Genomic DNA, 14,419 nt, shown 5'->3' with positions numbered 1-14,419 from the left:
TTTATGGATTTTATAACATCCCTTCTTGACTTTCATTTCTCCAGGTTAAAGAATTCTATCTTTTTTTAAAAATTCTACTTACATAGTAGCAATTTTTTTTTTGGTTCCATAATCCATGATGCCTCAAACTTTGTGATGAGGGGACAGCTTGCTTTTTTGAAGCCTTGCTGCCAAAGAATATGCTAACTAGTTGTGTGATTTTTAGACAACTTAAATTTGAGTCCTCATTGTCCTTATGCTAATGTAGATATTATATCACATATCTTTTAGGATTGTTAAAATAAATAATAGCTATTCAAGGGCCTAATATTGTTACCTAGCTCATAGATATCACTAGTCAATTTACCCATTCATTGAAGTAGTATGTGTTGAAAACTAGTTTGTGGTGATGCTGGGTATTTAGAAGTTGAAAAGACACAAAACAGACCAGCCCTGGTTTTCATTGATCTAGTAATTTGTATGCTCATATAAGGATAAGGGAGAGGAGGACAAAGATGTTAATTGTGATGTTCTTAACCCACAAGGAAGAAGTCACCACACAGGACTAGACATTGATCACAATTCCAAATTTTCTGTCTTTTCAAACTTGTAAGCAATAGAATAGTACATAGTTGAAATCCTAACTATGCATTTGATAGAATATTACTTCTGTACATAACTATAAAATACAGATATCTGAGCCATACCCCATGATATTTTCATTTATTTAGTTCATTCATTTAGTTTTTAGTGGGGAATGCTATCTGAATGTTCAAAAACGGTTGGTGGCACTTTTGAAGCATAATTCAGCTACCAAAAGTAATGGTCCTCTGGTCAAAGATTGATGGTTACCTATAGCATTACCCATTGACCAGCTGAGAATTACTGCCTTAATTATTTTATTACATTGTATAGACTTTTCTTCATGTGGTAATTTCTTGCCTGAAGTGCAGTTTCCAGAAATACATATAATATTTCAGATCTATATGTATTATTATTGTTAGAAGTGTACAATAATATTTTCTGTTTTGTGTTCAACACTCCTAAACAAAAATTCTCAACATTCCAAGATAGTGTGATGATATATACAAGGCAAAGCCCACAGTAATTCTTTCAGCCTAGAATATGACTGAATACTAGAGAATCAAATTTAAAATGAAGAAATTTTTAATATTTAATATAGACATCTATATGCTAATTCTGTAAAGTTCATATGCTTTCATTCTTCCACTTATATAATTTCTCCTGATCATCTTTAGATTTTGCTATTCATGTACCATTTCATTCTCCAGAAATTTAATAATATCTACAAATTTAGCAGGCTTACTAACTACTTAAGAAACCATATTAAAATAGTAAATGATTATGCTCTCATAAGCATTTTTTAGGAATCCTTCCATTCACAGCTTTACATTAATCTACCTTTAATCTATGTTCATTGACTGTAATTCAAATGTATCCATAATCTATTGTTTCCATATTTTTCATAATCCTTTAATTTTTCAATGTTTACCTTTTCAAAAAACATTTGACTATTAGTCTAATTTTTCCATTTCTAAGAAAGAAAAAGTAAATAAACAAAAAACTCCAATTATTAATCAAAATGATCTTCATTTATAGAAGTTTTACTACCTTTCTCAAAATATATACAATTCCATAAATATCCTCAAATCCTACCTTTTATTGAATTCTACTAAGTGGAAATAAGTATGCAAATGAGACTAACTGGCTATAATTCATAGTTATCCCAGGAGCCCCTCTCAGGAATAAAATCAATAGGCATTCTTAAAGGAACTATTTATTAATTACATGGTACCACATTTTCATAATTTTACTCTGACACTTTTTTCTCCAAATTCTTGATAATTGCTTATTTAGTAATCTCTAGTGTTTCCTTAACATGCTGGCTTTCAAGTGTTTTTACCGCAGCTATAAGGAATGTAGCGGTAAGATATACATATTTACATGGCAGCTACAGAATGTCCAATGCAATGGTTTACCAGAGACACCTCCTCACTCCAACCTACACTCTCCCTCTAGTTTTTTTGGATAATAGTAGATACAGATTGAGGTAGAACCCAATGTGTTTACAGGCATGCATGTCATTGAGTTTTTTTGCTGACCTTTACAAATGGACATCCTGAACTGGATTTGATTTGTTTGACAAAAATGAAGATATGGCACAGTTCTTCTGCTTTTAGTGTTCTGGATCAATTAACACCCATTGTAAATGTAATTCATATTGGGTCTTTGCCTTCTTCTAGTATTGTTGTTTCATTCTGGTTCTGAAATTTACCATTTTCTATAGAGATTAGAGATCAGGTCCTACCAGTGAATAGACATAGGATGTGATTTGAGCTTTTGTAGTCTATAAGAGATGCATGCGACACCTTCATTATAATGATGGACAGAATCCCAGAAAGTTAAGAATTCTAACATTTGCATTAAAAAAAATAAAGGAAAATAAGGCTGTTTGCCTATGACTATTTGCCAAAGGCACTAAAAATCATTTCTTTTTACAAACGTTATTCAAGGCAAGAGGAGTTTGGGATTTTCTCCTTTAAATATAAGAAGCATCTTCTTTATTTCCTAGGATAATGATGAATCATTTCCAAAAATATATTCTTTTGAATTGAAATGTTTCATGCTTGAAGAAAGCCTAAGGCAAGTAAAGTTATAGATATCTGAAATTACCAAGTTTTATATGCTAACATATAATCAACTGATATGTGTGCTATATTAAAAATGTAAATATTAGTAACAATTCTTACTTTCTCATACAAAGGTTTTCTCTCAACTTCTAGGAATATTAAATTTACTTTCACAGTTAAAAATCAGGAATCACAGCTACAGAGCTGAGGTCTACAGGACAGGCAACACGTGCCCCAGGCCTCCATCCCCACCCCTACCCCTCCACCCTCAGCCACCAGCCTGAGGCAGCCCCAGCTCAGCAGCAGAGCCCAGGCCTGGTGAACCGCCTACATCCACAACCTCATGGCCCTGGAACCCGTCAGGGTGTGGACCTTGTGGGCTATAAAGACTCATCTACAGTCTGGGCCACTTTCCCCAGGAAATCCTTCCTCAACAGCATGCTAGTGGAGGTTGGTGTCCTGGTTGGCAAAGACCTGTCAAGGACTTTTGTGAATGGGCTGATACTTGGAGGACAGAAATGCCTGTTACCCAGGACTCACTGCTGCTGGATTGGGAGTTTACTATGGATCTTCGAACCAAGAGCAATGATGGAGCCCCCTCCTTCAACATCACTGTCACATATCTGTCAAGACATTAGTCCTGCTGATGGGCAAAGAAGTGGTATGCTCAACAAGAAATGTAATGAAATGGCCTCCCACCTGAGGCATTCCCAGCACTGACCTGGCTGTTACCTTCCACCTCACCACTCCCCGCTACTTTTGCACCTCTCTCCTTCCCATACACATACATACACCATTTTTATGTGGGGGGCCTTTACTCCACATCCCTTATTGCTTCCAAAACCACATAGAGTGGGGCCTAGGGCTGGATGGACAGACACCTCCCCCTACCCATATCTCTTTGAGTGTGGTTGGAAAACTTGTTTTGTTTTGTTTTGCCTTCTGAGTAAAAAAATCAGGATTTGTAAAATTAAGTTAACTAACACAGAAGATAACATTGTAAAATTAAAATAATTTATAGGAAGAGAGTCATAGAAGTGAGGTGGAAATGTCACTGAGATTAAATATTTGCTGAATTCTGTCATTAAGCAAATATAGTAAAAATGTCGACACCTTTTTAATTAACTTACATATGCTATCTCATCACAGAATTCCCTATTTGAATAGCAGACATAATGAAAACATATTGAGAAAGAACAAAGGGGTCATTAAAATACATGTAAAAATGGGAACTAGGGCACAAAAGTGTGTTTAAATATCTGCTTTTTTAAAAAAAAAATATTTATTGTTGAAAGTATTACAGATGCCCCCATTGACCCCTTCCACCTCACAACCCCTCATCCCAAGCCTTCACCATACTCTTCTCTATGTCCATGGGTTACACATATCTATAATAGTAAAAGCATAATATGCTAATTAGACTGGATAGACAAACAACCTTCCGGACATCATTCCGGACTTCCTTCCAGACAAAGCCGTGGTGGCGGGGGCCGAGCAAGAGGTGGTTAGGGGCGATCAGGCAGGCAGGCAGGCAGGCAGGCTAGCATGCAGGCAGGCAGAGTGGTTGGGGCAATCAGACAGGCAGGCGAGCAGTTAGGAGCGATCAGGCAGGCAGGTGATTGGTTAGGGGTGATCAGGCAGGCAGGCAGGCAAGCGGTTAGGGGCATTCAGGCAGGCAGACGAGTGGTTAGGGGTGATCAGGCAGGCAAGCAGAGTGGTTAGGGGTGATCAGGCAGTCAGGCGAGTGGTTAGGGGAAATCAGGCAGGTAGGCAGGCAAGCAGTTAGGAGCCAGTGGTCCCAGATTGTGAGAGGGATGTCTGACCAGTAGTCGGACATCCCCCCAAGGGGTCCCAGATTGCAAGAGGGTTCAGGCTGGGCTAAGGGACCCCCTTCCTCCCCCACCCCCCCACATGAATTTTGTGCACCAGGCCTCTAGTATACATATAAGATCTTTCGTTAAACTCTTCCCACCCTGTCTTCCCTCTGAGATCCATCAGTTTGTTCCATGTTCTATGTCTCTGGATCTATTTTATTCATAGTTTATTTTGTTCATTAGATTCCACATGTGAGTGAGATCATCCTATTTAATAAAAGTAGAATATGCAAATTAACCATCACTCATCACAAAGATGGAGGCACCCATAGCCACAAGATGGCAGTACCCAGTCCTCTCAGCCCCGCCAGAGTCCCCCAGTCCCGGGAGGGTGGCCGCTGAGAGCAGGCAGCATGAGTGGCCTGGCAGAATGCTTGCTTTGTCACCGCGGCGACAAGGCAAGCATTCCGTGCTCAGCTGCGGATGGGCCTCTGAGCCAAGGAGAGCCTCTGGGTAGTGGGTGTGGAGCGGCCAGGCCCCATAGAGAGCTACTGGCTACTAGTGTGTAAATAACTGTGCTTTTCTTTTTTCTTTATTTTTAAATCCTCACCTTGGGATATACTTTTACTGATTTGGGAGAGAGAGAGACATGCATCAGTTGTCTCTCATACAGCCCTGACCAAGATGGAACCCACAACCTTTTGGTATACATGACAACACTCCAAACAGCTGAACCACCCAGCCAGGGCTAGAACTGTGAGCTTTTATTTTATGTAGTATTTTGGTTTATGTCACTGTTTTCATTTGACAAAGTTTTTCAAGAAATAAATATGTATCTTAGGCATGGTATTGAGAGTTTCAAAAACTTTTATTTAATGAGATAGCTACTCTAGGAAACTTAAAGTTTAGTGAGGAACTAGCATTTAAACTAATAAGTATAATATATCGAGTTGATTACTACATGTTTAGAAGAAAGTCTGTCTTAAAGAAATAGCCTGGGCTTTGAAATGAGAGTGAAAAATTTTGATCCTTGTTCTGCCACCACAAGTGGTATGAATTTGTCATGGCTCTTAAACTCTCAAAAATACTATTGATCATCTGCAAAATGAAGATATAAAATCCTAGAAGTATGAAAAGGCTTATATAAGAAGTGATACTTAGTGGAGTACATAGCACATAGTAGGCATTCAACAGTGGTTGCTATTATGTTCAACAGTGTATCATTTGTTTCAAGGTGAAGGGAATCAGAGGGACTATTTGAAAGGCTTTAATGATAAGATACTATTGGAACTTAGCCTCAGGGGATGGCTTTTATATGCTGTGTGCCATTAAGAAAATTAATTGTCTCTAAGCTAAATTTGTCCCTGACCCTTATAAAAAAAATTAAAAATACAAAGAGTGACAATGAATTAACTACTTTCAACATGCCTAAATCATATTACCTTTGATTCACACATGCTTTCAAATAAACCGATACCAACTTGATAAATTTTCTAAGGTACAGGACAACTTCAACTATGTTTTAACAGCTTTTCTGAAACTATGCTTTGGTCTTTCCACTGGGTTGACAGGAAGAGACTACTCAGGTTGAAAATAAGGAAATAGAGTTCATTTTCAGATTGAAAATAGGAAAGTTAACAGATTGCAGCCCTGCAATTTTGAGGACCTTCAGTTCTGTCAACACTCTTATCATGCTAGGACCTTGTTATTTTATCTTTTTCTAAAGAGTCATGGAAAGAAATATTTGGAATAAGGACAGTGGTTAATTATGGTTTTTGAGGAGAGGTTGGAAATGGGTGAGGCTATTAAGAAGAGCAGAGTTCAGAAAAAATAACATACAAGCATGATCACAGCTCATTCTCCTCAGCTTTGAGAAAGTGGTTTATTGGGTCAGAGAAAATGAGAATCATGTATTGATAAATATGCATAGAGGGCATTCAGTGAACTAGAAGATGACAGAATGAGAAGAGCACATGACAAAGAAACTGGTGGGGCTAGGGGCACAGGGGAAAAGGGGATCTTACTCAGGGAGGGCTAAAGGCTTTCTGGATAAAGCAATACCTTAGTTGAACAAAGGGCGGAGGGCAGAGGATCTTAGGGTGGGAGAGAAACAGCATTGATAGTTGAACTTTGAACTGACTAATTAAATACCTAAAATGTACACCCTATCTAATAAAAGAGTGACATGCAAATTGACTGTACCTCCGATACACCCACAAGCCACGCCCATCAGCCAATCAGGAGCGAGTATGCAAATTAAACCAACAAAGATGGCTGCGGCCACAGAGAGAGCAGGAGGCTTGGGTTTCCCTGACAATGGAGGAAGCCAAGCTTTCCACCTGCCCTGGCCTGCCTTGGCATCCACTTAAGGCTACAAAGTTTCAATTATAGAAAATAAATAAATCCCAACAAAAATGGCAGCAGCCAAGGAGCTGGAGAGAGCAGGAGGCTTGAGTTGCCCCCAGTGATGGAGGAAGCCAAGTTTCTGCAGCCCTGGCCTGCCTTGGCCTCTGCTTAAGGCTACAAAGTTTCAATTATAGAAGATAAATAAATCCCAACAAAAATGGCTGTGGCCACAGAGCAAGCAGGAGGCTTGGCTCCTCTCCAGGCTACAAAGTTTCAATTAGAGAAGATAAATAAATCCCAGATACCAGTGCCTCCACTTGGGTCACCAGGGGGCCTGGCCAGCCTGCAAACCACCATAGACCCCTTGCCCAGGCCACCCTATGCCCCAAGGGAACCCCCATTCTGATCCGGGACACACTTCAGGGCAAACCAGCTGGCCCCCACACATGCACCAGGCTTCTATCCTATCTAATAAAAGAATAATATGCAAATTGACCGTCACTCCAACACACAAGATGGCTGCCCCCATGTGGTCAAAGATGAATGTGCCCTTATGGACACAAGATGGCCACCACAAGATGGCCAGCAGGGGAGGGCAGTTGGGAGGGACCAGGCCTGCAAGGGAAGGCAGTTGGGGTTGACCAGGCTGCCAGAGGAGGGAAATTGGGGGCAACTGGGCCTGCAAGGAAGGGCAGTTGGGGGGGACCCAGGCCTGCAGGGGAGGGAAGTTGGGGGGGGGCCAGACCTGCAGGGGAGGGCAGTTAGGGGAGTCCAGGCCTGCAGGGGAGGGCAGTTAAGTGTGACCAGGCCTGCAGGGGAGGGCAGTTAGGGACAAACAGGCTGGCAGGGGAGCAGTTAAGCATCAATCAGGCTGGCAGGGGAGTGGTTAGGGGTTGATCAGGCTGGCAGGCAGAAGCAGTTAAGGGCAATCAGGAAGGCAGGCAGGTGAGCAGTTGGGAGCGAGCAGTCCTGGATTGTGAGAGGGATGTCTGACTGCCCATTTAGGCCCAATCCTACCAGGGGTCCCAGATTGGAGAGGGTGCAGGCTGGCCTGAGGGACACACACCCCCAGTGCATGAATTTCATGTACCAGGCCTCTAGTTCTTAAGTAAGAAAATACTGAGATACTTTTAATTGGCGAACTGGAATCCTATCTGTCCTCTAACAATGTTTTTATCCATCACTAATCTGAATATAGAACAGTGGGTGTTAGAAGACTAAGGTTGGGTCAAACACAACTAGTTTGCTCAATTGAAAGTATTGGGTGAATCATGCTATCACTTTATGTGCACAGAAACATATGTTGGGTTCTTGTACCTTTCACATCTCTCTGTCCCTTTTGGTAGACAGAGTAGCTTTATAAACCTTCTGCATTGTTGAAAAGAGAAGGTTGTCTGGATAGGGTAGTTCAGATAAGGTGAGTAAACATTCAAACACTCTACTTTTAGGGGAAAATAGGCGAATACGAAAGAAAAATCACTGCAGGACCGAGGTGAGGAGGACAAACAACATAGTTCTTTGGCCATGTGGTTGTAAGTAGTGTCCATTCACAGAACAACAGAGCCTGTACTCCCAGGCGCTGGCCCTGGGGAGAGGCGGAGCTTGATCCCTTGAAGGTGGCGTAGACTTTTTAATTTTCAGTTACAGTTGACACTCAATTTTTATATTAATTTCAAATGTACAGCACAGTGGATAGACAATTCTATAATTTACAACGTGATCCCCCCAAATTATTCAAGTGGCCACTTGGCACCATACATAGTTATTACAATACTAGGGGCCCAGTGCATGAATTCATGCACCTTGAAAGGAACTGTGGGCCACAAGGGTACAGTGAGCACAGGGACAGGTCTCAGCGCATCCTCCACACCCCCACCTGGCCCCTCCCACCATGGTCCCCGGTCCCCTGTCACCAGCAGCCCCGCTCCTACCACCACTGCTCACATGGGCTTACAGCACCGGCCCCGCTCTATTGGGGCCGGTGCCAGCAATGGGTGCAAGCAGGGCCAATGGTCTCAGCAGGTGCAAGCAGCGGCTGCTGCCCTGATCACCCCTCAGGATCAGGGGGAGGTGGAGAAGCCCTGAGGGGCGGTCAGGACCAGCAGCCTCCCCTCGCACCCGCTGATGGCACCTAGCTATCGGAACTGATGTCGGGCACCAGCAGTGGGTGCGAGCGGCAGCTCCAGTGCTGGCAGTGGGTGCGAGCAGGGCTGTCACTGGCAGCAGGTGCGAGAGGAGGCTGCTGGCCCCTATAGCCCCTTAGGAGCCGGGGGAGGTGGAGAAGCCCTGAGGGGTGATCGGGGCCAGCAGCTGCCTCTCACACCCGCTGCCGGTGGGTGAGAACAAATAATTTTCAGTAACCGCCAGAGGCTTGCCCCCAAGACAGCAACTCATGCCCCACCTTGGTCTGGTGCCCCTGCTCACCTGCTCCACCATCCCGCCGTGGCCAACGCCCACCATGTTCTGTGCTCTGCCGCCTGCTGCTGATGCCTGCCATGTTCTGCACACACCCCCTGGTAGTAAGCACACGTCATAGCGACTGGTTGTTTGGTTGTTCAGTTGTTCTGCCATTCAGTCTATTTGCATATTAGGGTTTTTATATATATATATATATATATATATATATATATATATATACACACACTAGAGTCCTGGTGCACAGATTCGTGCACCAGTGAGGTCCCTCGGCCTGGCCTGCAGGGATTGGGCCAAAACCAGCCTGGTGCATAGATTTGTCTAGGGTATGTCCAGCCCATCTCGCCCAGTCCCCATTGGGGCCAATTGGGGCTGTCTCAGCTAGTCTCGATAGGGGCCGATCTGGTCTGGCCGGCCAGGGTGGGACCGCGGGAGGGCTCCAGGGCGTGTCCGGCCCTTTGCCCAGTCTTGATCGGCTAGACCCCAGCAGCAAGCTAACCTACCAGTCGGAGCGCCTGCCCCCTGGTGGTCAGTGTGCGTCATATTGATTGGTCGAACTGTCGAAAGGATGATCAGACGCTTAGCATATTCGGCTTTTATTATATAGAATTATTGACTACATTCCCTATGCTGTACTTTACATCCCCGTGTCTATTTTGTAACTACTAATTTGTACTTCTCAATTTCCTTCACCTTTCTCACCCAGTCCCCCAATCATCAGTTTGTTCTCTGCATCTGGCAACCATCAGTTTGTTCTCTGTATCTCTAATTCTTTCTGTTTTGTTTATTTATTTTGTTCTCTAGAGTTCACATATAAGTTAAATCATATGGTATTTGTATTTCCCTCTCTGACTCATTTTATTTAGCAAAATACCCTCTAGGTCCATTCATGTAATTGCAAATGGTAAGATTTCATCATTTTTTATGGCTGAGTAATATTCCATTTTATATATGTACTATAAATTTTTTATCCATTTGTCTATTGATGGGCACTTGTGTTACTTCCATAACTTGGCTATTATGAATAATGTTGCAATGAACATAGGGGTGCATGTATCTTTTCAACTTTGAGTTTTAGGTATTTTTCAGATATATACCCAGAACTTAAAGTGCTAGGTCATAAGGCAGAATAATTTTTAATTTTTGAGGAACTTCCATACTGTTTTCCATAGCCGCTACACCAATTTTCTTTCCTACCAATAGTGCATGAGGGCTCCCTTTTTTCCACATCCTTATTTTATTTTATTTTTTTTTATATTTTATTGATTTTTTACAGAGAGGAAGGGAGAGGGATAGAGAATTAGAAACATCGATGAGAGAGAAACATCGATCAGCTGCCTCCTGCACACCCCCTACTGGGGATGTGCCCACAACCAAGGTACATGCCCTTGACTGGAATCGAACCCGGGACCCTTGAGTCCGCAGGCCGACGCTCTATCCACTGAGCCAAACCAGCCAGGGCATTTCCACATCCTTATTAACACGTACTGTTTGTAGATTTATTGCTGATAGCCATTCTGATAGGTGTAAGGTGATATTGTGGTTATATTTGTATTTCTGTGATAATTAGTGATGTTGAGCATCTTTTCACATGTCTATGGCCAATAGACATGTGAAAAAAATGCTCAACGTTACCTCTTTGAGGAAATATATATTTAGGTCCAGGAAGCTGGCATAAACTTTTCAATAATTACTCTGCAGATCACATCTAAGACCCCACAGATATGAGGGCTTAGCTTTCAAATCTAAGCTTTTGGAACTCAATTTTTTGTTTCTTTCAAACTAATGCCTTTGAGATAAATATTAAAGCATGTTTGAAATTCAAAAGATACGCATTGTCTTTCTAGTTATCTGAACTTTTTCTTTCCCAGAGATAGGCAAGGTGGAAAATCAGAGCTTCAAAACTAGAGAAAAATCAGGTTAATGTATATGCAGGTATAAATGTATAAACCAATGTATATCTAGATATAGCTATATATGTGTTTGTATGTTTATATATATAAATGTGTGTGTGTGTATATATATATATATATATATATATGAATACATAATAGTATATTGAAAATGTGTTTGTAATAAATAGCATTTATATCATAAATAATATGTTATAGCTATAATTATTTTTCTGAAATGCCATTTCTAATTGCTTTTCCTTTGTAAAAAGTGTTCCACCAAGAAATACATTTGGGAAACATGGGTGCTTTGTGTGTTTTTTGTAAGTGTTAATACATTACCATATGAAATGTTATTTAGAGCTGTGAAATATATGTATATGTATTTAAAATTTTATTTATTGATTTAGGGAAAGAGAGAGAGAGATTGATTTGCTGTTCCACTTATACATAAATTGGTTGATTCTTGTATGTGCTCTGTGCTCTGACTGGGGATGGAACCCACAACCTTGGTGTATTGGGATGATATTCTAACCACCTGAGATACTTGGCCAGGGCCTAGAGTCCTGAAATATATTTTTTAATAGAATATATTTTTAAATACAAATTTTGTTTAAATTTTCTTCATAAATTAGGGATTTTCGGGTAAAAATGTGTCAACAACATTCATTCCTTGCTAAAACATTGTGCATGTTTTAAAGTTCTATTTTATTGTTATTGCTATAGTTTTCAATAAAGATGGAGGATAGTTAAATAAAATATGTTAAAATGCCTGTGACTGCCTAATTAGTAAATATTTTTTATGATCTTGGAATGGGTAGGACTCTTGTAGTTATAATATAAAAAAAGCATATTTGTAACATTTAGATTTAAAATGTCTTTGTTAAAATATATCACAAAGTTGAAAGTCAAATGACAAAAATGGTTGCATTATCTGACTCTCTTATTTTTCAAAATGCATTACTGGCTTCCATATTTCAGTAAGAAATACATAAATTTGTTTACAAACTAAATGGTATAACCAGGCATCTACTGAAAGAAACAGAAACAACAACGCACATCATTTAAAAATCTCACATTAGCTAATGGTCAAATAAATGAAAAGTTAAAAATAACTTATTATTTTTGCCTATCACATTGATACAAATTTAAAAGATTAATCATTTTCAATGTTAGAAAGGATTGGAGTGTATACTATTGATAAACCAAATTGGTATATCTATCTGGAAGACAAGTTGGTAATATATATGTAAACATACCATATGCATTTTCTTTAACCCCACAGTCTTGGTTCTATACATTTATCTACTACTATATTGATACAAAAGAAACTAACATAGCATAGATCTTTATAAAAAATCAAGCATATGAGAATGGTTAACTTTCTGGAATATGCCCACAGATATTGATAAAGGTGGTTACTAAGTATTTCCATACTTATATATAAGGCATATTTATTGCTGTGCAGAGTGAGGTGGGAATGAGAGAGGTGAGAGAGAACCTAGTGTCATTGTACACCTATCTATTTGCTGCTGAGCTGGGATAATATGGAAAAGACTGTGAGAGGAGACATTCCCTCTACGTTATACTGTTGTGGGTTTGTTTGTTTGTTTGCTTGTTTGTTTTCCTTTTCCCTAAGGAGTTTGTATAACTTTATAATTTAAGAAGCAAGTGCAACCCTAAAAAACACTTCCATATACAAATACCACATTTGGGTGGAAAAAGAAAAGCACAAACATACCTCATTTTATTGCACTTTGCTGATGTTGTTTAATACAAATTGAATGTTTATGACAACCCTGTTCAAGCAAGTCTATCAGCACCATATTATCTAGCATCATTTACTCAGTTGTGTCTCTGTGTCACATTTTGGTATTCTCGCAATATTTCAAACTTTTTCATTATTATATTGGTTATGGTGATGTGTGATTGGTCATCTTTGCAGATACTATTGTAATTAATACTATTTGTATGTGTCCTGACTGCTACACCAACCAGCCCTTCTTCCATCTCTCTCCCTCTCCTCAGGACTCGCTATTCCCTGAGACAAAACAGAATTGAATTTAGGCCAACTAATAACCCAACAATGGCCTCTAAGTGTTCAAGTGAAAGGATCACAAGTCTCCCACTTTAAATCAAAAGGACACAGTCAATAGTGTGGTGAAGGCCTGGGGGAGAGGGATGAAGGTGGGGTGGAGAGGGTCGATGGGGGCAAAAAGGTACATCTGTAATAGTTTCAACAATAAAGATAAATTAAAAAAATATGATGCAAAGGAAAAATTCTTGAAGGAAATGCAAAGTGCTATAGTAAACACACAACTGACAAACAACCAACCTCATTGCTGATATGGAAAAATTTTTCATATGTTTAACTAGAGGCTCAGTGCACGAAATTTGTGCATGGGGGTGTGTGACCCTCAGCCCAGCCTGCACCCTCTCCAATCTGGGACCACTCAAGGTATGTCCGACTGCCCGTTTAGGCCCGATCTAAGTAAGATGGGGCCTAAACGGGCAGTTGGACATCCCTCTCACAATCCAGGACTGCTGGATCCTAACTGCTCACCTGCCTGCCTTCCTGATTGCCCCTAATGACTTTTTCCTGCCAGCCTGATCACCCCTAACCACTCCCCTGACAGCCTGATTGATGCCTAAATGCTCCCCTGCCAGTCTGATTGCCCCTAACTGCCCTTCCCTGCAGGCCTGGTCACCCCTAACTGGCCTTCCCTGAAGGCCTGGTCACCCCTAACTGCCCTCCTCTACAGGCTTGATCGCCCCCAACTGCCCTCCCTTACAGGCCTAGTCCCTCCCAACTGCCCTCCCCTGCTGGCCTGATCACCCACAACTGCCCTCCCTTGCAGACCTGGTTCCCCCCCAACTGCTTTCCCCTGCAGGCCTGGGTCCCCCCTCAACTATCCTTCTCTGCAGGCCCGGTTGCTCCCAACTTCCCTCCTCTGCCAGCCTGGTCACCCCTAACTGCCCTCCCCTGCAAGCTTGATTGCCCCCAACTGCCCTCCCCTGCTGGCCATCTTGTCGTGGCCATCTTGTGTTCACATGTGGGCAGCCATCTTGTGTGTTGGAGTGATGGTCAATTTGCATATTACTCTTTTATTAGATAGGATAGAGGCCTGGTGCATGGGTGGGGACTGGCTGGTTTGCCCTGAAGTGTGTCCCGGATCAGAGTGGGCGTTCCCTTGGGGTGTGGGGTGGCCTGGGTGAGGGGCCTGTGGTGGTTTGCAGGCTGGCTACGCCCCCCGGCAACCCAAGCGGAGGCCCTGATATCTGGGGTTTATTTATCTTCTGTAATTGAAACTTTGTAGCCTTG

At 41.5% G+C, this 14,419-nt stretch overlaps 1 pseudogene; it reads left to right on the top strand.

The window, feature by feature from the left end:
* Positions 1–2,952: 2,952 nt before the first annotated feature.
* Positions 2,953–3,350, top strand: LOC103288410 (profilin-1-like; annotated as a pseudogene).
* The last annotated feature ends 11,069 nt before the right edge of the window (positions 3,351–14,419 follow it).

The sequence above is a fragment of the Eptesicus fuscus genome, chromosome 8, assembly GCF_027574615.1.
Source record: "Eptesicus fuscus isolate TK198812 chromosome 8, DD_ASM_mEF_20220401, whole genome shotgun sequence".
Taxonomy (NCBI): Eukaryota; Metazoa; Chordata; class Mammalia; order Chiroptera; family Vespertilionidae; genus Eptesicus; species Eptesicus fuscus.
This window is presented reverse-complemented; position numbering and strand designations above follow the sequence as displayed.